Here is a 26070-nt window from a genome sequence, read left to right as displayed (position 1 = left end):
ACAGGAGGTAGTGACCAAAACCATCCCAAAGGAAAAGAAATACAAGAAGGCAAGTGGTTGTCTGAGTAGACTTTACAAATAGCTGAGAAAAGAAGAGAAGCAAAAGTTAATGGAGAAAGAGGAAGATTTACCCAACTGAATGCAGAGTTCAGGAGACTAGCAAGGAGGGATAAGAACGATTTCTTAAATGAACAGTATAAAGAAATAGAGGAAAACAACAGAATGGGAAAGACGAGAGAGCTCTTCAAGAAAACTGAGGATATCAAGGGAACATTTCATGCAAGGATGGGCACAATAAGGGACAGAAACAGTAAGTAGAAGAGATTAAGAAGAGGTGGCAAGAAAACACAGAACTATACAAGAAAGGTCTTAATGATCTGGATAACCACAATGGCGTGGTCACTCACCTAGAGCCAGACATCCTGGTGGGTGAAGTCAACAGGGTCTTAAGAAGCACTGCTAAGAACAAAGCTAGTTGGAGGTGACAGAATCCCAGCTGAGCTATTTAAAATCCTAAAAGATGATGCTGTTAAGGTGCTGCACTCAATATGCCAGCAAATTGGAAAACTCAGCAGTGATCACAGACTGGAAAAACTAAGTTTTTATCCCAATCCCAAAGAAGGGCAATGCCAAAGAATGTTCAAACCACTGTACAACTGCACTCATTTTACATGCTAGCAAGCTTATGCTCAAAATCCTTCAAGTTATGGTTCAACAGGATGTGAACCAAGAACTTACAGATGTACAAGCTGGGTTTCAAAGAGGCAGAGGAACCAGATGTCAAATTGTCAACATTTGATGGATCATGGAGAAAGCAAGGGAGTTCCAGAAAAACATCTACTTCTGCTTCATTGACTAGGTTAAAGCCTTTGAATGTGTAGATCACACCAAACTAGAATATTTTAAAAGAGATGGGAGAACCAAACCACCTTACCTGTCTCCTGAAAAACCTGTATGCAGGTCAAAAAGCAACAATTATAACCAGACATGGAACAACTGATTGGTTCAAAATTGGGAAAGGAGTATGACAAGGCTGTATATTGTCACCCTGCTTATTTAACTTAAATGCAGAGTACATCATATGAAATGTTGGACATAAGCTGGAATCAAGATTGCTGGGAGAAGTATCAACAACCTCAGATATGCAGATGATATCACCCTAGTCGCAGAAAGTGAAGAGTAACTAAAGAGCCTCTTGAGAGGGTCAAAGAGGAGAGTGAAAAAGCTGCCTTGAAACTCAACATTAAAAAGATGAAGATCATTGCATCTGGTCCCATCACGTCACGGCAAATAGATGGGGAAAAAAATAGAAACAGTGGCCAGATTTTATTTTCTTGGGCTCCAAAATCACTGCAGATGGTGACTGCAGCTATGAAGTTAAAAGATGCTTGCTCCTTGGAAGGAAAGCTATGGCAAACCTAGACAGTGTATTAAAAAACAGAGACATCACTTTGCCAACAAAGATCCATATGGTCAAAGCTATGGCTTTTCCAGTAGTCTTGTAGGGTTGTGAGAGTTGGACCATAAAGAAGGCTAGGCACTGAAGAATTGATGCTTTTGAATTGTGGTGCTGAAGAAGACACTTGAGGGCTCCTTGACCTGTAAGGATATCAAACCAGTCAATCCTAAAGGAAATTGACCCTGAATATTCATCAGAAAGACTGTTCTGAAGCTGAAGCTCCAATACTTTGGCCACCTGATGTGAAGAGCTGACTCACTGGAAAAGACCCTGATGCTAGGAAAGATTGAGGGCAGAAGGAAGAGGGGTCGACAGGGAATGAAGTGGTTAGACAGCATCACCGGCTGCATGGACATGAATCTGAGCAAACTCTGGGAGGTAGTGGAGGACAGTGGAGCTTGGTGTGCTACAATCTACGGGGTTGTAAAGAGTCGGACAGGACTTAGTGACTGAACGACAACAACATGAACTCTTGGGTTGTGCAAATAGTTTTGTTTTAAAAATCTTTATATTGTTTAAAAGCAACTTTTAAAAGTTTTAACCACAATGCAAGATGCTTGCAAAAATGTATGACATGGGATGTCTACTGAAGCATTAACACTATGAAATAGAGAAAGACTCATCAACAAAGATTTGTAAAACATAAAATTGGAATATTTCTACATAATATAAATGTATACATATGCATTAAAAGGATGCATGTGCACATGAAAGGATATAGATTAATGTATTAACAGTGGATGGTAGGCTTATAAATGGCTTTTATTCCTTCTTTATGGTTCTGGTTTCTACATTTTCACCAATAGATATGAATTCATTTACTAATTAGAAACAAGAAGAAATTTTCTATGTGTGTGTTCAGGGGTAGGCTTTAGCTATATGTAAAATTCATTTATGTATAGAAAGCTTGACGATACTGTTCTAGACTTGTAGGAAAGTTCTTCTATGTGTCTGATGTTATGCTGCTATATGCTATTTGGTAGGTCCTTAAGAAGATAAAAGACATGGTCCCTGCCCTCATGGAACTTAGACTTTACGAGGAGACAAATTTTCACTCTAACATTTACTGAATATTCCTCGGTGCTAGGTATTTAACTTAGATTATTTCATTAAATCTCCATGATGATTCTTTGAAGTAAATATTTTTCTTCTCATAAGGAGAAGTTGAAGCTTAAAGAGGTCAAGTGACTTGCCCACAATCATAGCTAGTAAGTAATACAGGAGAGCTTCAAACCCAGGCAGACCAGTTCTAGACACTCTTCAGCAAGACTGCCTCAAACAACTGTAATAAAGGAAATGCAAGCTAGTTCAGTCCAGTTCAGTCACTCAGCTGTGTCCGACTCTTTGCAACCCCGTGGACTGCAGCACGCCAGGCTTCCCTGTCCATCAACAACTTCTGGAGCTCACTCAAACTCATGTCCATCGAGTCAGTGATGCCATCCAACCATCTCATCCTCTGTCGTCCCCTTCTCCTCCTGCCTTCAATCTTTCCCAGCTCACTCACTCACAGGCAGGTCTGGCTCAGTCTCTGTGGGGTCTCCTGGTACGCACAAGGATTTGTGTGAGCCCTCCGAGAGTCTCTGGTGGGTATGGGGTTTGATTCTAAATGCAATTTTGCTCCTCCTACCATCTTGCTGGGGCTTCTCCTTTGCCCTCAGACATGGGGTATCTTTTTTGGTGGGATCCAACATTCTCCTGTCGATGACTGTAATTTTGGAGTTCTCTCAGGAGAAGATGAGCGCACGTCCTTCTACTCCACCATCTTGTAAACTAGTTATTGTTTACAAGTTTCCCCCACAGTCTCTCCCATTAGGAAGCTTCCATGAGCTTCTTATCCTTCTCCATCAGAGGACAGACAGAAAGAAAACCACAATAACAGAAAACTAATCAAACTGATCACATGGACCACAGCCTTGTCTAACTCAAAGAAACTATGAGCCATACCTTGTAGGGCCACCTAAGACGGACGGATCATGGTGGAGAGTTCTGACAAAACATGGTCCACTGGAGAAGGGAATGGCAAATCACTTCAATATTCTTGTCTTGAGAGCCCCATGAACAGTATGAAAAGGCAAAAAGATATGACACTGAAAGATGAACTCTCCAGGTTGGTAGGTGCCAAATATGCTACTGGAGAAGAGTGAAGAAATAAAATATAAGCTAGGATGGAGGTAAATACAGAGTGTTACTGGAACACTTAGGACATGTTTCTAACTGATAGTGGAGAAAAGGATGGGGAAGGCTTCCTGGAGGAGGTGTCATTTTCATGGAGTAGAATGTTTAAAGGAGATGGGGTCTATAGATACGAGCAAAAGTTGGTTCCAGGCAGAAGAAGCCATATGTACTTGTACTCAGAGGGCAGAGACAACAGGGCACACTCAGGGAACGCACTTGGCTCCTTAGGTTGGAGCAAGGGTGCAAGGGGGTGTGAGGATCCAGTGAGCAAGGCTGGGACCTCAGAACAAAGGGACATTCTTGCCTAATCCCACACTACTGCACAAAATAGAATCTTTCTTTAAGTTTGCACTAATGGGTAAGAAAAAGGGTTAAGCAGGCTTTAAAACTCCCATGCTTGTTTGACTGATTACTGCCATGGTAACCCAGCGGCAGCCAACACCTTTCAAGGCCTCTTCTTTAGATACAATAATAAACAGTGATAAAACATTATCTCAAGGCTTTATATTTTTGCCATCAGTTAAAATCCTGTTCTTGGCTATGGTGAAGATTTCTTCAAATCACAACCAAAAAAAAAAGAAAGAAAGAAAGAAATGGGAAAGAAGAGAAAAGAGAAAAGAAAGCAAGAGAGAGAAAGGTATATTTTTAAATAATGTACTGGAAATGCTTTATGCATATGCTTTAAGAATTCAAAGCCCTTAACATTTTAAGCCCTTGAAAAGGCCAAAAACCTTATGAAGGCAGAGAGTTCTGAAAGGGCTTTCTCCCTCCTAAGAATGAAGACTTGACAGAGGATAAACAATGACACTGCATTTTGTAGCTTTGCAAAGCATTAGCCCCATTATGTCTGTAATGATTTCTGTGGAGGTGAACAGCCACCCCCTCACCCTTCCTTTCCCTGGTAACTCTTGCTGAAAGAGAGGAGCCCAGTCTCCCCATTATTGCTGTGTGACAGCTGTGTGATGGGTGGGAACTTGTTTCTAAAACAATCCACAAATATTTAGATTTGGTACCATTCTGAAAGCTACTCTCAACTCAGGCAGCCTCTTCCAAGAGGCAACTCCTCAGAGTAACTGCGCTTCTCAGCTGGAGAGGAGACATAGCTGGGTGCATCCTCCCCTTCAAACCTTACCTAACCTCCAGGAGCTCAGCTTTCCATTTTGTGAATGGGTTTTCTACCTCTTCTATGCAATAGAGGTAGAAAAGTAGAGTTAAAAGGTCTGGGGCTCACGAATACACACATATATCTTCTACAATTGGTAGCTATTATCATGCATTTAGAGTCACAAACTCAAACAATATGTTAGATAATAAAACACTGAAATAGCTTAGGCAAAAAGCTTGCAACCCTTAATTCATGTATCATAGTTCATACATTCTTAGCTATGCTGTTTCTTGTGTTTTAATATTTCTGAAATTGGGATGTGTCTTAACAATTGGCAATACTTTTTCTTTCTTAGAAGATCACAAAACAGTGGAGCATCTTACTGTTGAGGAAGTCTGAGATTAGATGATTAAGTAGTCCCTTTCAGCATATGGAGCGTTTGACTCTGGTTCAAGGCCAATAGATAAAAGAAGGCTAGCCGTTACTCCTATTCAATAAATCTCTGACAGAGAAGATAAGATTCATGGCAAGGACCTATCTCATCTTTCTGAGCTGTTGCAACCTGGCAAGACATCTGTTCCTAAGAGAAGACATATCAGAATCATCCATCTATTCAGTCTCCTATGTGATCCATACCACCTGCCGCACCTTTTGGTATCTCCTCAACTGTCCTCCCCACCACATAAGCTGCTGCTAAAACTAAACAAAACATAAAAAGACTTAGTGTGAGATTTTCAAAGCTCTTTTTAAAATGAAACCAGGCAAGAATGTGATGAATGTAATTTTCCAGGCTTGTAGAAACACGTTGATCATAGCAGCAAAGCTTACTGTTGGGGGAGGAAGTAAGAAAATGTTCATGTACACACACACATATACAAGGATCCCTCTGTCCCATAATATGGAGTTCTGCCTGAAGACTTCAAGAACCCCCAAAAACAGCACTCTAAGGGAATGTAGGTGGGTGGGACCCTAGAGTAGCTGGTGTCACCTGTTTTGGAAAAAGAGATGCACACATACACACACACATACATATATGTTCTTATAGGTAACAGAACCAGAGTGTGAAATGGGTTAGGAGGTACTTGCCTGGAAAACCAATCTGCAAGGGTGCTAAAATATCACTGGCATAAATCAGAACTAGGAGACCTGATAATTTAGATGCTTGAGAGCAACTCTACATGGTGGCTGAAACACAAGTTGGTTCTGTGCCCACTAAAATAGACTCTGACTTCTAGGATAAATAGCTCAAAAACAAAAACTCCCTACAGGTGCTAAACTTGTTTGAAATGTGTATTTGGGTGGTGCTTATGGGCCAATTACATAGTGCAACTATGGGATGGAGCACCAGTCCTAACATCCCATGCCTGAAAGTAGGACTTGGCATCAGTAAGTTCAAATGACTATCAAGAACTCCCAAGGGCATGAGATTTCATCTTCCTTGAGAGCTAGAGAGTTAGCCTGCCACCGTTTCATGGACGCTAGTTGATGATACATGCAGTCTATGTGTGTCAGATGGTTTGGAACAAAGAGCAGTCAATGCCTGGCTCACAAGAGGTGTAGAAATGGGAAAGACCCTGGAGAACTGTCTCCCAGCAGCAACACAGCAATGTCACATAGTGGAATATAGTAGAGTCGTTCCCACTCCACTAAACAAACATAGTGAACAGTATATCAGAACAAACGAAACATATACTGAAAGAAGACCCGTGTGAAGAGGCACAGATTACAGCCTGCCTAGGAAGTTCACGTGGTCCAGCTCTGGTCTGGAGCAGGGCAGGCTAAGTCTTTTCATGGGAATGAACTTGAATGAAAGGTCAATTCATGGAGAAGGAAATAGGACAAAGGAAACAATGAATAGTTCTTTTTCCTTTTTATTCAGAGACATTTCTATTATGTAATTCAGTGTAATTCAGTGGGAAGAATAAAGTTGGATGCTTAAAAGAAGTTGGAAAAATCTCAGTCTAAAGGCAATGCAAAGTTTCAAAGTTCAGCTATGAAGAGTTGTTCTTTTTCCTCTTTCAGCACAGATGGCTTTCTCTTTCTTTTGGCTATAGCTAGCAGTTCCTGGTCCTTGTGTTATACTTAAAGGACTTGAGTTAGTGGATAACCAGTTATCAGATTTGAGATGACTGGAACTCCAATCATTTTGAATTTATGTATCAAGTTATCTGGGGCTTCCCCAGTGGCTCAGATGTAAAGAATCCACCTGCAATGCAGGAGATGCAGCAGACAAAGGTTCGATCCCTGGGTTGGGAGGATCCCTTACAGGAGGGCATGACAACCCATTCCAGTACCCCCGCCTGGAAAATCTCATGGACAGAGAGGAGCCTCGTGGGCTCAAGTCCACGAGGTCACAAAGAGTTGGACACAACTGAAGCGACTGAGTACGCACATATGCATCACGTTATCTATAAAATATATATAGAGAGAACATTTTGTATAGTTTTAAAGTATGTAATTAAACTTTAACTTCAATTCTAAATTCTAAGCATTTTCTCCTTTTCCTAGAATTAGTACATTTGGTTACAGTCCTCTATGTAATAGCCATTTTCTTTATAACTTTTATTAACTGGTAGTCTAATGTTATTTGAGAAGGTCACATTGATATAGTAGTCCTCTCTCAGTAACTGTAGAGGTTGGTTCCAGGACTCCCCTGGGATACCAAAATCTGCAGATGCTCAAGTCACTTACAGAAAATGGCATAGTTTTTGCATATAGCTTAAGCACATCCTTCTTATACCTAATACAATAGAACTGCTATATAAATCACTGCTAGCACACGGCAAATTTAGGTTTTCCTTTTGGGGATTTTCTGGACTTTTTCCCCCAAATATTTTCAATCCACAGTTGGTAGAATCCACAGATATGGAACCTGTGGATCTGGAGCACAGACTGTACAGTTAACTAATTTTCAGACCTTTTTCCAATATCTCCAATTGTCCTCTTTCAGGTCCAAACTTCAATTCAGGATCCCATATCACAAGTAGTTTTCATGTTTCCTTAGTCTTCTCCAATCTGAAACAATTCTTCAGTTAAAAAATAAAATTTCCATGACCTTGCTATATTGAAGAGTTCTTCAGTTTGAGTTGGTTTAATGTTTTTTCCTTATGATTATAGAGATTACTCATTTTTGTCAAGAATACTACAGAAGTTATAATACATCTTCTTAGTGCAGCATATAAGGAGGTTTATGATGTCAAGATGCCTCATAATTGATGATGTTGACTTTGATCCTTTGGTTATGATTTCTCCACCATAAAATTATGATTTTCCCATATAACTAACAAGTAATATCTTATAGGGAGATACTTTGAGACTATGCAAACATCTTATTTCTCATTATAACTTTGCCCACTAATTTTGCATCTATCAACACTGCTAGCCTGCAACAGTTGTTACTGTTTACTTTGATGTTTACCAAAAAGTGATTTTCTATTTACATTTTTTCCCCAGCATTTATTAATTGGAATTCTACTATAAAGAATAGCTGAGTAATTTATTTATATTAGTTCATACTCAGGTACATTTATTTTATTTTCTTGCTCAATTTGTTCTATATTTGGCCCTTGGTAGCTCCTTCAAATTGGCTCTTATGGTATTTTGACATACTCCCATTATTTTTTTAAAGCACTGCCATAATTTCTGGGACCAAGATAGTCCAGGCTCATCCTTTATTTCTCCCCTCCAGCCCTGGCATTGACCATTTTTAAGAGGATCTTTGGCTCCTTTTATTAGAGAATGATGGTTAGAAATAAAAACCTGTGGGTGTCAGGTGTGCTCATTATTACTGGGTGTCATCACTTCCAGGCCCTTTCAGCAAACAGAACTAGGATATATGGATAAAGGTCCTTATAGTCAAAGCTATGGTTTTCCCATTAGTTATGTATGGATGGGAGAGTTGGACCATAAAGAAGGTTGAGTGCCAAAAAATTGATGCTTTCAAACTACTGTGCTGGAGAAGACTCTTTAGAGTCCCTTGGACAGCAAGGAGATCAATCCAATCAATTCTAAAGGAAATCAACCGTGAATATTCATTGGAGGGACTGAAGCTGAAGTTCCAGTACTTCGGCCACCTGATGAGAAGAGCTGACTCATTAGAAAAGACCCTGATGATGGGAAAGATTGAGAGCAGGAGGAGAAGGGGGTGACAGAGGATGAAATAACTGTTCGATGGCATCACCGACTCAATGTTCATGAGTTTGAGCAAACTCTGGGAGATGGTGAAGGAGAGAAGCCTGGCATGCTGCAGTTCATGGGGGTCACAAAAAGTCAGACACAACTTAGTGACTGAACAAAAACAATACACACACACACACACACACACACACACACACACACACATCTACTTATCTATCCCTCTATCTATCTAATCTAGAACCAAGATTCTCATTGGTATCCCTGATTCTAGTACAACATGGCAAGTTTCCTCATAGCCCCCCCGCCCCCCGTCCCCCGCCTTTGTAAATTCTTTCTCCTTGGGTCGGGAAGATCCTCTGGAGGAGGGAATGGCAACCCATTCCAATATTTTTGCCTGGAAAACTCCTTTGGACAAGAGGAGCCTGGAGGGCTACAGTCCATGGGGTCACAAAGAGTCAGACATGACTGAGTGACCAATACACACACACACACTCTCTCTCGCTCTCTCCCCTTAATTAAGATAACTCATTCTCATTATCTCTGATCTAGACATTTAAAAAAAATTCATTTATTTAACTGCAGGTTAATTACTTTACAATATTGTAGTGGTTTTTGCCATGCATTGATCTGATGCTGAAGCTGAAACTCCAGTACTTTGGCCACCTCATGTGAAGAGTTGACTCACTGGAAAAGACCCTGATTCTGGGAGGGATTGGGGGCAGGAGGAGAAGGGGACGACAGAGGATGAGATGGCTGGATGGCATCACCAACTCGACGGGCATGAGTTTGAGTAGACTCCGGGAGTTTGTGATGGACAGGGAGGCCTGGCGAGCTGTGATTCATGGGGTGGCAAAGAGTCGGACACGACTGAGCGACTGAACTGAACTGAACTGATGTGAATCAGCCATGGGTTTACATGTGTCCCTCTTCCTGAACCCCCCTCCCTCCTCCCTCACCATCCGAGCCCTCAGGGTTGTCCCAGGGCACTGGCTTTGAGTGCCCTGTTTCATGCATCGAACTTGGACTGGTGATCTATTTCACATATGGTAATATACATATTTCAATGCTATTCTCTCAAATCATCCCACCCTCATCTTCTCCCACAGAGTCCAAAAGTCTGTTCTTTATACCTGTGTCTCTTTTGCTGTCTCGCATATAGGGTCAACATTACCATCTTTCTAGATTCCATATATATGTGTTAATATACTGTATTGGTGTTTTTCTTTCTGACTTACTTCACTCTGTATAATAGGCTCCAGTTTCATCCATCTCATTAGAACTGATTCAAGTGCATTCTTTTTAATAGCTGAGAAATATAATCTAGACATTTATTTGTACAATTTTATAACATATATAAAGTAATTTCAGAGTTACTTAATCCATACTTCTGTGAAAAACAAATTTATCAATTCAAGTAAAATATTTCTGCATAGTTCTTTTTGCTTTTACCCTAATGGAATATGATGGTTAATTCTATGTATCAATTTGACTAGGCCATGCATGGGGTAAGAAAATGATTTCTAGGTGTGTCTGTAAGGGTATTTCTGAAGGAGATTAACATTTGAATTAGTAAACTGAGCAAAGCAAACTGCCCTCCCCAGTGTGGAGGCCAGATGCAATCTGTTAAAGGCCTGAACAGAACAAAGAGTTGAGAGAAAGAATTCTTCCTCACTGCCTATCTTTTAGCTGACTCATTGGTTTTCTCCTGCCTTTAGACTGAGACTCAGACTAGAACTTACAGCATCAGCTCTCCTGGTTCTTGGACCTTTGCACTCAGACCACTGTTTTTCCTGGGTTTCCAAGCTGCGGTCTACAGGTCCTGGACTTCTCAGCCTCCATAATCACATGAGTCAATTCCTTATAACAAAGGATGGATAGATAGATAGACCTCATGGTAGCTATCTATCTATATCTATCTCCTATTGATTCTGTTTCTCTGGAGAACCCAGATTACTAACATTCAGTATATAGTCAAAATACTATCTTCCAAAATCACTTGGGTTAATACTCTTCTTTTGTACTCCCTTCATTGTGGTTCTATTGTTCATCTGTAATTGTACATTTCTTACCTTTTATATTCCTTTAAAAAAGTGAGATCATTTCTGCACAAAACCCTCTAGGACATTCCCTCTCACTCTAAGTCAAACTGGAAGGCCTTTCCTGACATAAGCCGCACATGGCCTGGCCTCCTGCTGCCTCTCTGACTTTATCTTCTTACCCTCCAAACATTTGCTCACTCCTGTCCAGTCACACTGGCCCCCTTGCTGTCTGCCAACACCCCCATCTGCTCCGATCTCATCACGCTTGCGTGCGCTCTCCTGCAGACATCAGCATGGCTGAGGCCTCACTTCCTTCGGGTTCCTGAATGCACTTTAACTACCGATTTCTTTGTATCTCAGTTATAAGAATGTGAGTTCCTTAAGGGCTTTTTTCTGTTCACTGACATACTTCCTGACCTAGGACATTACCTGGAACTTAGTAGGAACTTCTATATATATATATATATACATGCATATGTATGTACACACACACACATACATATATATTTTCAGGGCTTCCCGGGTGGCTCAGACAGTAAAGAATCTCCCTGCAATGCGGGAGACCTGGGTTTGATCCCTGGGTTGGGAAGATCCCCTGGAGAAGGGAATGGCTACCCACTTCAGCATTCATGCCTGGAGAATCCCCATGGACATAGGAGCCTGGTGGGCTACAGTCCACAGAGTTGCAGAGACATAACTGAGAGACTAACAAACATACATATATTTTTGTATATTTGAATGCTTGTTGAATTAACCTGCTTCGTGTTTCTTTAAGAAAATATCTTCAGTACTTTAGATGTCAATGATGAGTGTCAACTGATGATGAATTGCCAGCATAAGGACTAACAATCTGTATTTCTCCCTCACAATCATGTTCCAGTAACCGTGCCAGTGCAGACTGTGATTCAGTCTTATTCATTAGAATGTTTGCCTTCAATATACTCCTCCACATCTCTTCTAATAGCTGCCTGTCCTTACATAAAGGAAATATGTTTTTTTTCCCTCCAAATTCTCTGAAATAAACATACATTATTTTAAAATCGGAAAAAAAAAAATAGAAAAGCTATTTAAAGAAGCAGCTCATAATGTTAAAGTGTTAAGTCCTCACCATAGAATTATTCTGATGCCCTTTCCCTCTCTTCATGCTCCTGAGGAATCTTTTCAGCAGACAGGCTCCAATATCAACTTTTAAAGCATCTGTCTGAGAAAATGATCCTAAAGCATATTTGCTCCTACAGATAGGCCACCTACTATTGTGCAAGCCAGCTTATAACAAGACAGTTATTCCCAATCATTTATTAGGGAGTGGCAGAATAAGGAAATAATAACAGATAGGAGAAAGTATGAGGCTACTATTGTGCCAGTTCTCAGGCAACCTGACAGAGAGAGAGAGGGGTGCGAAGAAAAAGCAGCTGAGCTCGAAGGCAGGTGAGGATGTCAACATCTCTTCCTGCATTGACACTCAATGACTTGGGGGGAGCACTCTGGAGGGCAAGCACTTAAGAAAAGTGAAATGTATGGTCAGTTCTAGGTTTAGCGTGTTTGGAAGCCAGATACAAAATACCAAATTATGAAAGCAATTGAGTGAGGTCTAAGCTGAGAAATAATAGCTGGCAAGTTGTTTCCACCACTTTAGAAAGCAGATTTATTTCTGTAAATTGAAAAGACGGGGAAGAGCTAAAGGGATTGTTAGTTCCATGGGGGAAGATTCTCAGCAAACTCCATTTCCAGATGGCATGTTACCAAACCTTAAGGTGTGTGGACAATGGAAAATGAAAGGGGCCAGGGGAAGAGAAAAAGGGGACAGAAAGCTCTAATTGTGTAAAATCTCGTGGGATAAGGAAAAGACTCTTAAGGGGAACAGATGTTGAAAACCGCTGTGGTCTGTCTGATAACAGAGAAATGTCTGAGATTTAAGGAACTTGAGTCAGCTGCAGGAGAATCTGGCCAATGAGGTAGGCACATCTGAATTAATGATGAAGAAATCTGTGAAACAAAGTAGAGGGTTTTCTCTTAGGGAGAACACCTGGATAAAAATGGGAAAATAGAGCTTATATGGGGCTTCCCTGGTGGCTCAGTGGTAAAGAATCCATCTGCCAATGCAGGAGACACAAGAGATGTGGGTTTGATCCCTGGGTCTGGAAGACTCCTTGAAGGAGGAAATGGAAATTCCATGGACAGAGGAGCCTGGTGGGCTACAGTCCATGGGGTTGCAAAGAGTCAGACACCAGTTAGCATGAACACAAGAGCTTGTGTGAGCACAAACACAGCTCTTCAGGGCTTTTTTCTTTTCTTTTTTTTTGGCTGTGCCCACACCATGTGGGATCTTGGTTCCCCAACCAGGGATCAAACCCATGTCCCCTGCAGTGGACCACTGGACTGCCATGGAATTCCCCAGGACTGTTTGTTTGTTTGTTTTTTTCTTCTCCTAGGAATCAATTAGTTCCAGGAAACTGAGGCAACACAAATGACCCTTGGGGCTCCCCATGAGGACTAGGGATTTCAGAAGCTGCAGAGAATTGCCTCTGCTGTGCGCTTTCTACTTGGGAATTTGCTACAGCAGACAGCTCTGGTTGCCTATCCAATAGCGAAGCCCTACTTAGCGTTTCCCTGATGGCTCAGATGGTAAAGAATCTACCTGCAATGCAGGAGACTAGGGTTCGATCTCTGCATCAGGAAAATCCCCTGAAGAAGGGAGTGGCTACTCACTCCAGTATTCTTGCCTGGAGAATTCCATGGAAAGACGAGCCTGGAGGGCTACAGTCCATGGGATCCCAAAGAGTCAGACACGACTGAACGACTTTGACTTTGACTTTCACTCAATACTTTCCAACCAACCCTGAATTTGACCCTGAATGATTTTCCAAGAAACCATAGGCTTTAGGTAATGCTAGTCTCACTCTAAGTCCTGTGTTTGCTTATATTAACCCAGCGCAGGGGAAAAAATTTCTTTGTTTAACAGTGATTAGGAAGAGGCAGTTTTGGCCGGCAGAATAGAGGAAGCTGATAAAGGAGGCTTCTGGGAAAGGTTTCTTAACTCTCTAAGAGACACAAGGAAAAGTCCCATTTTTGTGTCTGCATGATAGCAACGGAACAACAACAACAACAATGGAATGTGACAGTATGATGCCTGACCTTGCCATAGCCAGTTTTTCCTTTGTTTTCTCTTTAAAATGTGTTTTTTAAATTTTTATACAATTTCCTGGTAGCTCAAGCAGTAAAGAATCCACCTGCAATGCGGGAGACCCGGATTCGATCCCTGGGTTGGGAAGATCCCCTGGAGAAGGAAATGGCAACCCACTCCAGTATTCTTGCCTGGGAAATCTCATGAACAGAAGAGCCCGGTGGGCTACAGTCCAAGGGGTTGCAAGAGTCGGACACGACTTAGTGACTAAATAACCAGTACAAAGGTTACGTTCCACTTACAGTTACCACAAAATATTCCTTATCTTCCCCGCATTGTACAACACGTGGTTGTAGCCCATCTCACACCCAGTAGTTTGTAGCTCCCACTCCCCGCCCCCATATTGTCCTCCGCCCCACACCACACACACATACGCACAGTGGTAACCACTGTAGTTTGTTCTTGCTGCAGCCATTTTCTAACCATCAGGAAATCTAACCAACGGGTCCAGGATGGAAGAAAGAACTTGGGTTTTTTATATTGCTGTCAAGGTGCCAAATTGAACAACCCTGGGGCTGTGTTCCTTTTGGTGAAGGAGGAAACAGACAGAGCTGGACTCCGTCTTAGGCCAGGCTGCGAACATTAGGCTACACGCATGGTCACCCTCCCAATGGACTCTGAACTTTGTCCCCGGTGTCTATAGAAATGGCCTACCAATGGAAAACCAGACCCCCAGGATCAAAGAGCCTCAGGACTTGGACTCTCGTTGCCTAAAAGAATATGCCAATTAAAAAAAAAAAAAAAAAAGAATATGCCAATTATCTCTGTAACAGAACAAGGTGGTAAATTCCATTATGTTTATCGGGATATGACCACAGGCCTATTGATAAATATCCACTGTTTATCTAGTCTTGTGACACATGAATCATGGGTTAACTTTGATCGTATCTCTCTTTTATCTTGTCCAGACTAGTTTCAAGGAATTTGGGGAGTTGGGTTTGAGCAAGTACACTTAGGGTATATAAGGTTTTCACAAAAACTGGTCGGGATCCTTGGCTAAGAGGAGACTGCCTTGGGCCCACCAGTGTAATAAACTGCACTCCACTATCTGCATTGTCCTTCTGAGTGAGTTTGTTCCTGGAACGCGTGGCTACAACAATATGAGATGATAAATCCATTAGCTGTTTCAGTCATGTTGAGTTGAGGTTTTTGTTGCATGAGTCCTACCTATTTCTTACTCTAATAACGAAATTTTGAATATGCTAGCAAGAGAATCCTTACTTGAGAGTAGATTGTTAAGGCCTCTCTACCTTTCACTCTGGAGGTCTCCCAGAGTGGGGGCGGTGTGATGCTTCCAAAAGTGAGAAAGGGCCCAGAGTCAAGACAAGATCTCCCAACACCGCTAGGGTCTGGCAGACCTTCCTGGTTCCGGTAACCCACTGCAAACACTGGAACACCCATTGGCTCAGAGGACTGATGCATGGACCAGATTTAGAAACTGGTTCACATTTGGGCTGAGTCTGCCTCTGAGTTGCCTCTGGTTGTGCTCTAATATCTTCAGGAGGCCCAGACACTATGCCTCAGCTTTGCAGTAGAGAGTTAGCTCAGTAGAGTTGGTATGCTCAAACCTTGCACATTCTGAAGAAAGGATTGGCCTTAACTGGCCCCTGGGAGATAACCTGAGAGCCCTTGAAATATCCTTGCTGATAAGAGAATCTTGGTATTACTGAGACCTTGAGTCATGTCAGATAGTTTATGTTAACAGGGTGATTCATGGAGAACGCCTGCGTTGTTGACCTGTGGCCCTGAACCAGGAAGTATCAGTGTGACCTGCGGAAGCTGAACACTGGGTGGTTCAGGTCAGCCACTCAGGTGCTCCACGCCTATGTGACTGATCTCCAATAACAGCCTTGGACACCAAGGCTCAGGTGGGCCCCTTGGTCGGCGATGGTACTTTGCGTATTATCACATATTGTTGCTGGGAGAATTCAGGGCTGCCTGTCTAACAACTCTGAGACAGGACAACTGGAAGCCCATGCCTAATTTTCCTTAGACTCTGCCCTCAGCCTTCACTAATTTTAATATGTATCCTTTCATTGTAATAAACCAGTACGATGTGTGTAACAGCTTTTCTGAGTTATTCTAGATCAGTGGTCCCCAACCATTTTGGCATTAGGGACAAGTTTCATGGAAGACAATTTTTCCGTGGACTGGTGGCGGGGGGTGGAAGAGGCGGGATGGTTTCAATATGACTCAAGCACATTACATTTATTGTACACTTTATTTCTATTATTATTACATTGTGATATATAATGAAATAATTATACAACTCACTATAATGCAGAATAAGTGGGAACCCTGGTTTTCCTGCAACTAGACAGTCCCATCTAGGGATGATGGGAGACAGTGACACCCAAAGTGCGTTGCTTATGTCCAATCTACTTACTTGCCACCACAAAACCTGCCACTTGATGCAGGTTAATTGTCACTTGCCACTCACTGATAGAGTTTTGATATGAGTCTGAAAGCAATTGATTTATTATGGTCTCTGTGCAGTCAAATCTCTCTGCTAATGATAATCTGTATTTGCACCACTCCCCAGAGCCAGCATCACTGCCTCAGCTCTGCCTCAAGTCATCAGGCATTAGCTTCCCATAAGGAGCACACAACCTAGATGGGGAGCAGCCGTAAATACGGCAGCTATAAGTACAGCAACCTTCACTCACTTGCTACCGCCTACTTCCTGCTGCGGGGTTTGACTCCTAAGAGGCCACGGACTGCTTCTGGTCTGTGGTCCAGAGGTTGGAGACTCCTGTTCTAGTGAATCACTGAACCTGAGGGTGGTCTTGCAGGATCCCCCAAACTCCTGCTACACCAAAATTAAAAAAATTGTTTGGGAATCTCTTAGATTCTTTTCAGAGTCACATCTCAATTCAATACTATACTGAGTTAATTGGTTTCCTGGAAAGGGCACTGAGACACAGCAGACCTGAATTCACATCCTGGTTCCATGATATGGTGGGGGTGGGGGGCCTTGCAGGAGGCACAGATCTTCTCTAACAGGCCCTCTTTTGCCAAATGGGACAACATCTGCTCTATTACAGCGGGTTGTTGTGTGGAACCCATCAGATAATGCATGTGACAACTGCATGGATGTTTAATCGTTAGGCGTTCTACATACTTTTAATACTAGACACAAAAGTGGAATCTTAATAGCTAACATTGAAGGCTGAATTTGTGCCAGACATTTTCATACAGTGACTCATTTAATCCCCACTCTACCATCAGCCTCATGTTATATTTGTGAGAAACTTTGTGAGGAGGATATTAAACAACCTTTCCAAGGCTCTATAACCGGTAAAGAGCAAACAGGAACTGAAAACAGTCTTCTGATTGCAGAGTTCAAGTGATCAACCACGTTACAGTGAAATTCCATCCTTTCAAGTACCTCCAGCTCTTAAATATGAAACTCCTTAGAGATGTGGAGTCTGTCATCTGAAAGTACTGAGAATGTCTTCAAAACCACCCCTAGATCAAGGTCACTTTAGGAAACACACCAGTCTCAAGAAAGTTGTGTTTTATTCTGGGTAATGATACTTAGCAAGTAAACATATGTAAAACTTTGGCTCAATTAGGGACATACCAGTCAACAACATTATAGGAGAAGGGGGACTTATTGCCTTTGCTCCCTTTTTCTGTTTATCCAGGGTATTTTGGACAGATTTTTCTTTTCGCGTACAACTGCCACAATCATGACAAGGGGAAAAATCTGTTTTATCAACTGTCAAATATGTGAAGTATTTTCCACTGTCTTCTGACATAACTGAAGTCTCGATTGTGAAACATTTTCAGTATTTCAATCTTGGTTGTGTTTTCTCTGTGGGCCTAGATGGAGACTAGATATCACTGCATTTCACTGACTAAATGAGGAAAGAGGTTTTGGGTACAGATATTAATGTATAAAACAGAGTTGAAAGTGACAACATATTTTGTTGTTCCTGACACTCTACTACAAATTTCTTGGCAGCCCCAGATGCCAGGGGCATAAGAGACTACATAAGGTCAAGAATCCTTCGGCTTTCAAACCCACCTGTTAACCAGAATTAAAAGCAAATAGATTTTAAAACTCTCTACTTATTTAAAATGTATTACTGATTTGTTTTGGAATCTGTGCTTTGCTGCATTATGTGTTGAAAATGTTGTCAGGCATAAAATTTCAATGATTATGATGATGTAGCAGAAGCAAAAGTGTTCTTTTTCAGAAAACATCAATGAACTATTGAAAACATGGACTGTTCAATAAATAAATTCCTTATGAACATGGGCTTCCCTGGTGACTAGTGATAAAGAACCCATATGCCAATGCAGGAGACATAAGAGATGCGGGTTCAATTCCTGGGTTGGGAAGATTGCATGGAGAAGGAAACGGCAACCCACTCCAGTATTCTTGCCTGGGAAATCTAATGGACAGAGGGACCTGGCGGACTACAGTCCACGGGGTCGCAAGAGTCAGACAGGACTTAGCAACTAAAACAACAAAACAACATGCAGTAACCTAGCAAGGTGGTCTTTTAATCCTGTGAGCTTCTCAGAAGGAAACAAGCAGAGAAAGAATGTTTCTTTCCTTTTCAGGCTGAGGTTTTCAAACACCCTGGCTGGATGAATTTTGACTAGGTTTTGCTGCAACAAGAGTAAGTAATTTTAATACACCTATGTACCATCATGCACACACAGGTCCCCCTACGTATATTCCTGTCACACCAAACACACCTGCACATATGACACACCACACGCACACGACACCACATGCATATATACACAACACGTACACACACATCACACACACGCAGGACTTCTCCACAAATGCACCACACACACCACACCACACATACCTTCCCTCTCACACCAAGCACCTCTCCTGCACTCTTCACAAATGCAGTCTGGCTACTGGCTACCCCCGACCTAACTTCCAACTCTCTCTTCCTGATTACTGTACTTCAGGTACACCCTCCTCCTTAGCCCTTCTTGAACATGCCAAATACACTTCTGTCTTTGCATCTGCAGTCTCCTCTCCTGAGTTTCTCTTTCCTGGACTTACTTTCCTGGCTTACTCAGCTTTCCTCAGAAAGCCCTTCCCTGACCCCATAACCAGAGTAGCACACAGATTTTTGTGTTGGCTCAAATGGAGAAGAAACTTGTCCAAAATTACACAAATCATTCATTTATCCATTCAGCAAATATCTAGTTAACTTCACGTGCCTGACTCTGTTCTAAGTACTAGTTATCAGAAGGGTATAAAAAGGGGGAGGAAACTCACATTCTATTCAGGGAGGCAGATAATAGACAAACACATAGTGTAATGTTAGTAGTGATAAATGCTTTTTATATATAAAAAAAAAGAAAACTAGGAGGGAGGAAACAGGAGCCAGATGTAAGAAAGAGCCAGGAACAGTTGAGAAACATTATCCCAAAGGCACATGTTAAAACATCTGTTCATTCAAGATGGTAGCCAGGTAGTAGGCTAAAATATGAATACAGAAGGTTTAGCAAGAGGCTCCGTCGCATTTGAAAAGGAGGCATAGTTTCCGAATTGACCTTCAAGGCAAGAATAGTATAAAAGACCCTTAGAAGGTCTAATGACTTTCTCTGCAGCAATAATTGCAGTTAAGATAATGGCGGAATCTGGAGTGAATCCATTCAAAACACAGTGCAGAACGAACTGCCACAGATACTCTTGTTAATGTCAATTACTGATAGTGACTCTAGCTGACTTGGAATCCAGCAACACAAAAACATCTGAGAAAATAATCAACAGTCTAAAAGGGAGCCAGGCTACTGAAAGGTGGGAAGTCAAAGGTGATCATGCACAAGGCAGGATCAAAATCAGACTACTCATCTAGGAATGTCCCAATATATACTCACTCTGGAAGATAACACTGCACTGGTGCCACCACAAGATGCGGCAAAGTCATATAAAGGCTAAGAATGAAGACAAGATCTAAAAAAAAAAAGACCAGAAGCAATGAAAAATAACCTCTTTCTCTCCTCATGCTTGAGGTTCTATAAAGGAGATAGGCACTAAATAGAAACATCTGAGTGTGTGGGTGCACCTATGGCTGTGGGTGCATGTATGCACACGTGCATGTGTGTGCATGCGTGCATGTGTTGTGTGTGTGTGTGTGTGTGTAAAAGAGAGGAAGGAACAGACATATTTTGGAGGAGTACCTACATGCTTAATGATATGTCCTGTCTGCTATGTCCGGCACATTTAACCCAAATCATTATCTTTTTGAGAAAGAACTTTTATGCTACATGAACCTCCAGAATGAGAGCTGCTTCTCATATCATCAGAATGGGCAATTTCAACAAAATAGGCCATTTGCACTTAAATTACAGGGCCCTCTTCAGTGACAAGATTTGAGGGTTTCTGAATAATGTTTCAAATCTCTGAAGTGACTCAAATCTCTCAGCTTCAGTATAAACATCTCTGAGTACAATGTAGATTTTGGGACTATATAATCCTTGTAATGTTAAGCATTAAAAAGATTCCTTTTTTGAAAGACAGAAAAGCTTTCCCTAAAAGTTTAGGAATTAGAACAGGAGCATCTTAGAAATAATTTTTTTTTGAGCTTTTATATTTGAGTTTATTCTTCATTTAACTTTTAAACACTACTATAGTTGAATATTAAAGCAAAAGCAAGTAGTGAGCATATTATGATTATAGTCCTTCACTCAATCACTACTGCAATAAAACCCCAGCAGTGAGTGTTATTCATGGGCCTGCTAAGAGGTCTGACACTGAACACCACCCCCGAGGATGATGTTCATCATCCTCATAAGCTTCTCCATTGTAATGGTGCCGTCTTTCCTGATTTGGATCAAAGTTCACTAATTCTACCTGGTCCATTTCATCAGTCTCTTCTACTTCCTTCCTCTCAGGCAGAAGTTTTTCCAGCAAAGAGAGTTTATCAGGATAGAGAAAGCCATTCTCAGGGAAGTTTACCTTAAATTCAATGATTAGGCAACCCTTTGCATATGGCCTACGATAAATTGGCATGCCGTCATTTAGCACACACTTGATATCTCCATGCTTGACGATCTGACCTGGATGAGAAGTGATGACTATGGTTTGGTTGTCAAGAGTAGATATTGGCTTCTGGAAGCCACACAACGCCTCAACCAGCTGTATGTCCATACACATGAAAAGATCTTCTCCTCATAGAGTAAAAACAGCATGGTCCTTCTGATCTAAAACAATGATATACTCCTGGCTTCAGTCCTGGTTCTTGGTCTCCTTCACCATGGAATGTTATCTTCTGGCCATCTTTCATGCCTTTGTCAATACGAACTTCTAGAATTTTCTTTTCTCGAACTATCTTCCTTCCGTTGCAGCTTTTACATCTATCTTTAGGGCTGATCCGCTCCCCATGGCCCTGGCACTCCATGCAGACAGACTGAATTTGCTGAACCATTCCAGGTCCTATCTGATGAATTCTCATTTGCATCCCAGTACCTCGGCAATTGGGACAGCATTCTACCTCTCCTTTCTTACCACCTCGGCCTTCACATTTGTCACAAATCACATTCTTTTGCAGAGCTAGTTTTCTTGTTGCACCATTATATAAATCTTCTAAAGTTACTGTAAGTTGATGCACAACGTTTTTACCTCTCCTCTCTCTCTGCATCCTGCCTCCTCCTCCGAAAAACATATCAAAGATGTCCATGGGGGAGCCAAAGCCACCACCTGCTCCACCTTCTTTAATGGCCTGTTCTCCTCCTTTGTCATATAATTCCCTTTTCTTTGCATCAGAAAGCACGTCGTAAGCTTGACAAATCTGTTTAAACTTCTCGCCTTCATTTGGATTCTTATCAGGGTGGTACTTCAAGGCCAGTTTCCTGTAAGCCTTTTTCAATTCTTCTTGGGTGGCATTGGGTTTGACCCCCAAAACATCGTAGTAAGTGGTTTCTTTCACCATTTTCTACAGCCGGTGAGCCGGCCGAGGCCGGTGTCGGGGAGCGGGAAGGAGCGCGTTGCTCGGGCAGCCGCCACTCCTCCGCCTTTCACCGAGGGTTCTGGAAAGTTCCCAGAAATAATTTTTATATAGAAATTTATCTAATAGCACTAAATATTTCATTTCCCATAACAGACCAAACATTTTTGAAAAGGGCTGTTTTGAATTTGTTTTTGATTCTAATTCTGATCATTCCTATATTTGAAGATGTATACTGAATACAATAACATAAGAAGTGAAAATGTGCACATTTGATCAAAATATGCCATTGTTTAAATATGAAGAAAATGAAATGAAAGCAATGTTGATAACTATTTCATGAAAAAAAAATTTGTACTAAGTTTTGTAATCAGTACCACAATTTTTCACAAGTCAGAGAATAATCAGGAACCCAATGAGACATTGTAGAACATAATCCACAGATCTGCTATTATTCAAGTTAAAGTAATTCAGAGTGTTATATGGATTACACAATACTTTACCATGAGTTCTTTTTTAAACCTGATTTTTACAGGAATATAGTCGCTTTATAATGCTGTGTTAGTTTCTACGGTACGGCAAAGTGAATCAGCTACACATATACATGTATCCCCTCTGTTTTAGATTTCCTTTCCACTTAGGTCACCATAGAATACTGAGTAGGGCTCCATGACTTCTTTTAATTTACAAAATGTTTTATTTGATATATAGAATGATATTATTTTCATTTTGGAGATGAGAAAACTGACACAGAGAACCCGAAGGAGCTTCCCAAGCTTCCATGGCAAGAAAGTGACAGAGACAGGTCCAGAATCTAAGCTTACTGACCCTAATCATGACAACCATCCTTCAACCTGCCTGTCCTGCTCTACTAGGCCTCATCTTCCAGAGCAAGTTGATACTATTTTGACTTAAGGAATTGCTTAAAATGATTTTACAATGATACCAAGATGCTCAAAATAGAACTTAAAATTTGCCAGAAACATTACTTAAAATTTGGAACATTCAGGCTTCTGAAAGATATTGGAGAGCTACATGAAAGATACTCTCTGAAGTTGTGGTGTGCACGTTTTATGCAGATTATAAAGGCATGAATATTTGGTTGCTTTCCCAACTCTGATGGATCAAATTTACCTTGGGGACATCATACTGCCTTCTTACTGCTTACTTATCCTTTAAAGTAAGTGATAGTTTGGCTTTTGTCATCTCCCATATCTCATTTTTAAGTGGCACCAGGCTGAAATTCTTTTTTTTTTTTTTTTAAAAGGGGGCTTAATAATTCCATCTGCTAAGAGGAAGGAAGATAATAATTTATTTTTACCATTAAAACTTTTGACAGATGGACAGCCTAATTTTCTTGATTTATAAAGAGCTCATTCAGATAAATTAAAAGGTGAGCAAACCAGTAGAAAAATGGACGAAAGACATGACCATGAATCTTACAGTATAAAAACACAAATGGCCAATAGATATATGAAAGATGCTTGTAATAAAGGAAATGAATAGCAAAACAATGAGGTACCTATCTACTTGGGAAAAAAAAGTTGGATAGTACTCACTCCTGGTGAAGGTATGAGGGGGAAAAAAAGTCTTGAATCCTATTGATGAAAGTGTAAATTTGAATGCCCTTCTGGGGGCAATTTGTCATTATCTCTAAATTGCATATATCTTTTAAAGGAACAATTCCATTGCATGCATCTTACTATATGAATATATTGATGGAAGTTCATCTAGATCTACAGATCTCACACTTCATTAATTACAGCATTACTTTGGCTTCCCTGGTGGCTCAGATGGTAAAGAATCTGCCTGGAATGCAAGAGACCTGGGCTCGATCCCTGGCTTGGGAAGATCCCATGGAGAAGTGAATGGCATCCCACTCCAGTATTCTTGCCTGGAGAAACCCATGGACAGAGGAGCCTGGTGGGCTATAGCCCATGCGGTCGCAATGGCTTAGACACAACTAAGTGACTAACACTTTCACTTTCACTTTGTAATGGCAAAAACCCCTAAACAACCAATTCTTATCAGTAGAGAGTTGGTGAAATAAAAAAAAGACAAATCAAAAAAAGGGGGAAAAAAAAAAAAGAGAGAGAGATAAATCCATGGAATTTCCTGGTGGTCCAGTGGTTAGGAGTCTGTGTTTTCACTGCCAAAGGCCTGGGTTCAATCCCTGGTCAGGAAACTTAAGATCTCCCAAGTCTCCAAATCCATCAATCAATCAATCCATAGATGCAAATGTGTGTGCATGTTCAGTCACTCAGTCGTGTCCAACTCTTTGTGACCCCATGGACTGTAGCCCACCAGGGTCCTCTGTCTGTGGAATTTTCCAGGCAAGAATACTGGAGTGGGTTGCAAATACTGGTCGCTAAAAGATGTAAATATGTATGTGGAATGATTTTCAATATTTGGCAATAAGTTAAAAAAGAAGTAAAGAGATGTGAATAGTACAATCCCTATTCAATAGGTTAAAAAAGAAAAACATAAAAATACACATGAACACTCGCACATGTGTATATGTATATGCCTCCGTATATGCTTTTGTTTCATGGGTGAATTACAAGATACTATTCAATAGCAGTTACCTTTGGGGTCAAAGATTGGGTGAAAGAAGAAAGTGATGTGGCTCAGTCATGTCTCACTCTTTGTAATGCTTGGACTGTAGCCCACCAGGATCCTCTGTCTTTGGGATTTTTCAGGCAAGAATACTGGAGTGGGTTGCTATTCCCTTCTCCAGGGGATCTTCCTGACTTGGGGATTGAACCTGAATCTCCTGGATTGCAGGTGGACTCTTTACTATCTGAGCCACCAGGAAAGCAAAAGATTGGATGGGAAGGAGTCAAGTTAGAAGAGGAGATTTTCATTTTGTGTAGTTTTTGTCCTGTTTTAGTTTTGCATTTTCTAACCAGACATACATGTTATTTTCTCTTTGGTTTAAGTGTTAGTAAGAGAGGTCTTCTCTTCAATTATCTGAATTGGAAAAAAAAGAAAAAAGGAAGGTAGCAAAAAAGAAAAGAAGGAAAGCATTCTATGTTGATAAGGAAAACAAACATATAAACAGCTCTATCTACAAAGTAAATCTACAACCTCTCCTGTCCTAAGTCTCCTTTTTATTTTCTAAATCTCCTCTGTATTTTCTCACAACATATTTTCCCACATGATAGGCACAACATGCCCATCAGGTTCTGGAACACATCCTTGAGCATCTGAAGATATTCTCACTTCTGGATTGACCATTCACCTCGTGAAACAGTCAGGGATCTGCTGGAAATTAGATTTTGAAAGTCACCACAAGGATTTCCTTTCTTTTCCTTTCCATGATAACTAAGATGTCTGCTGGGAAGCATCCTATGCTAGAACTGTGATACTGGTCTTCAAGGAAGAGTGGTGTACTTCATGTGCAACAGGATTTTATTAGTGGAAACTCTAAGCCACGACAAGGGCTGTCTGCTTGACCAAACTGTGGTCAAGCTCCTCTGATGCCTCTTCTCAACTGGACTGCAACGTTGGCCTGTAAAACCCACAGATTCTCTGCATGAGTGATTTTGTCCACTCTGGCCCTGCCCTTCCCAGCACCAAGAGACTGAAGCAAACGCTAGTACAGTTTCTAACAGCTCCAGCCTGCACTCCTTAAATTATCTGCCTGAAAAAGCCCAATGCTTCCAGGAGAATTTACTGTTTGTTACTGGCTAAGAGGGTGGCAGAGGATGGGATGGTTAGATGGCATCACTGTGGACAAGAATCTGAGCAAACTCTGGGAGATAGTGAAGGAGAAGGAAGCCTGCTGTGCTGCAGCCTATGGGATCGCAAAGAGTTGGACACCACTTAGCTACTGAACCACAAAACCTAGTAATAAGCAGACGGGCTCTTGCACACTCTCTTGGAGAAGATACTTCCTTCTCTTAGTACAATCCCAACTTGAGAAATCATGGCCCTTGAGGTACCTGGAAAGTGTGTTTGCTGATGTCATGTTGTCGTACTCAGTTTAACTAATCAAGAATGAATTCCACGTGTGTAGATGTATAAATAGGAGAAAACAG

At 41.2% G+C, this 26070-nt stretch overlaps 1 protein-coding gene and 1 pseudogene across 8 annotated transcripts in view; both read right to left on the bottom strand.

Moving 5' to 3' along the window:
- The window catches only part of PCED1B (PC-esterase domain containing 1B), a 180261-nt gene that overhangs the window by 101324 nt on the left and 52867 nt on the right, over window positions 1-26070 (bottom strand). The window lies entirely within an intron of this gene.
- LOC122427461 lies at window positions 20670-22015 on the bottom strand (annotated as a pseudogene). Its single transcript, XR_006265422.1, has 2 exons — window positions 21373-22015; window positions 20670-21143 (listed from the first exon to the last, which is right to left on the bottom strand). The product of XR_006265422.1 is annotated as a dnaJ homolog subfamily A member 1-like (transcript).

Source organism: Cervus canadensis, chromosome 25 (genome assembly GCF_019320065.1).
Source record: "Cervus canadensis isolate Bull #8, Minnesota chromosome 25, ASM1932006v1, whole genome shotgun sequence".
Lineage (NCBI taxonomy): Eukaryota > Metazoa > Chordata > Mammalia > Artiodactyla > Cervidae > Cervus > Cervus canadensis.
Note: the sequence above shows the minus strand (reverse complement) of the source record. Positions and strands in the feature narration are given on the sequence as shown.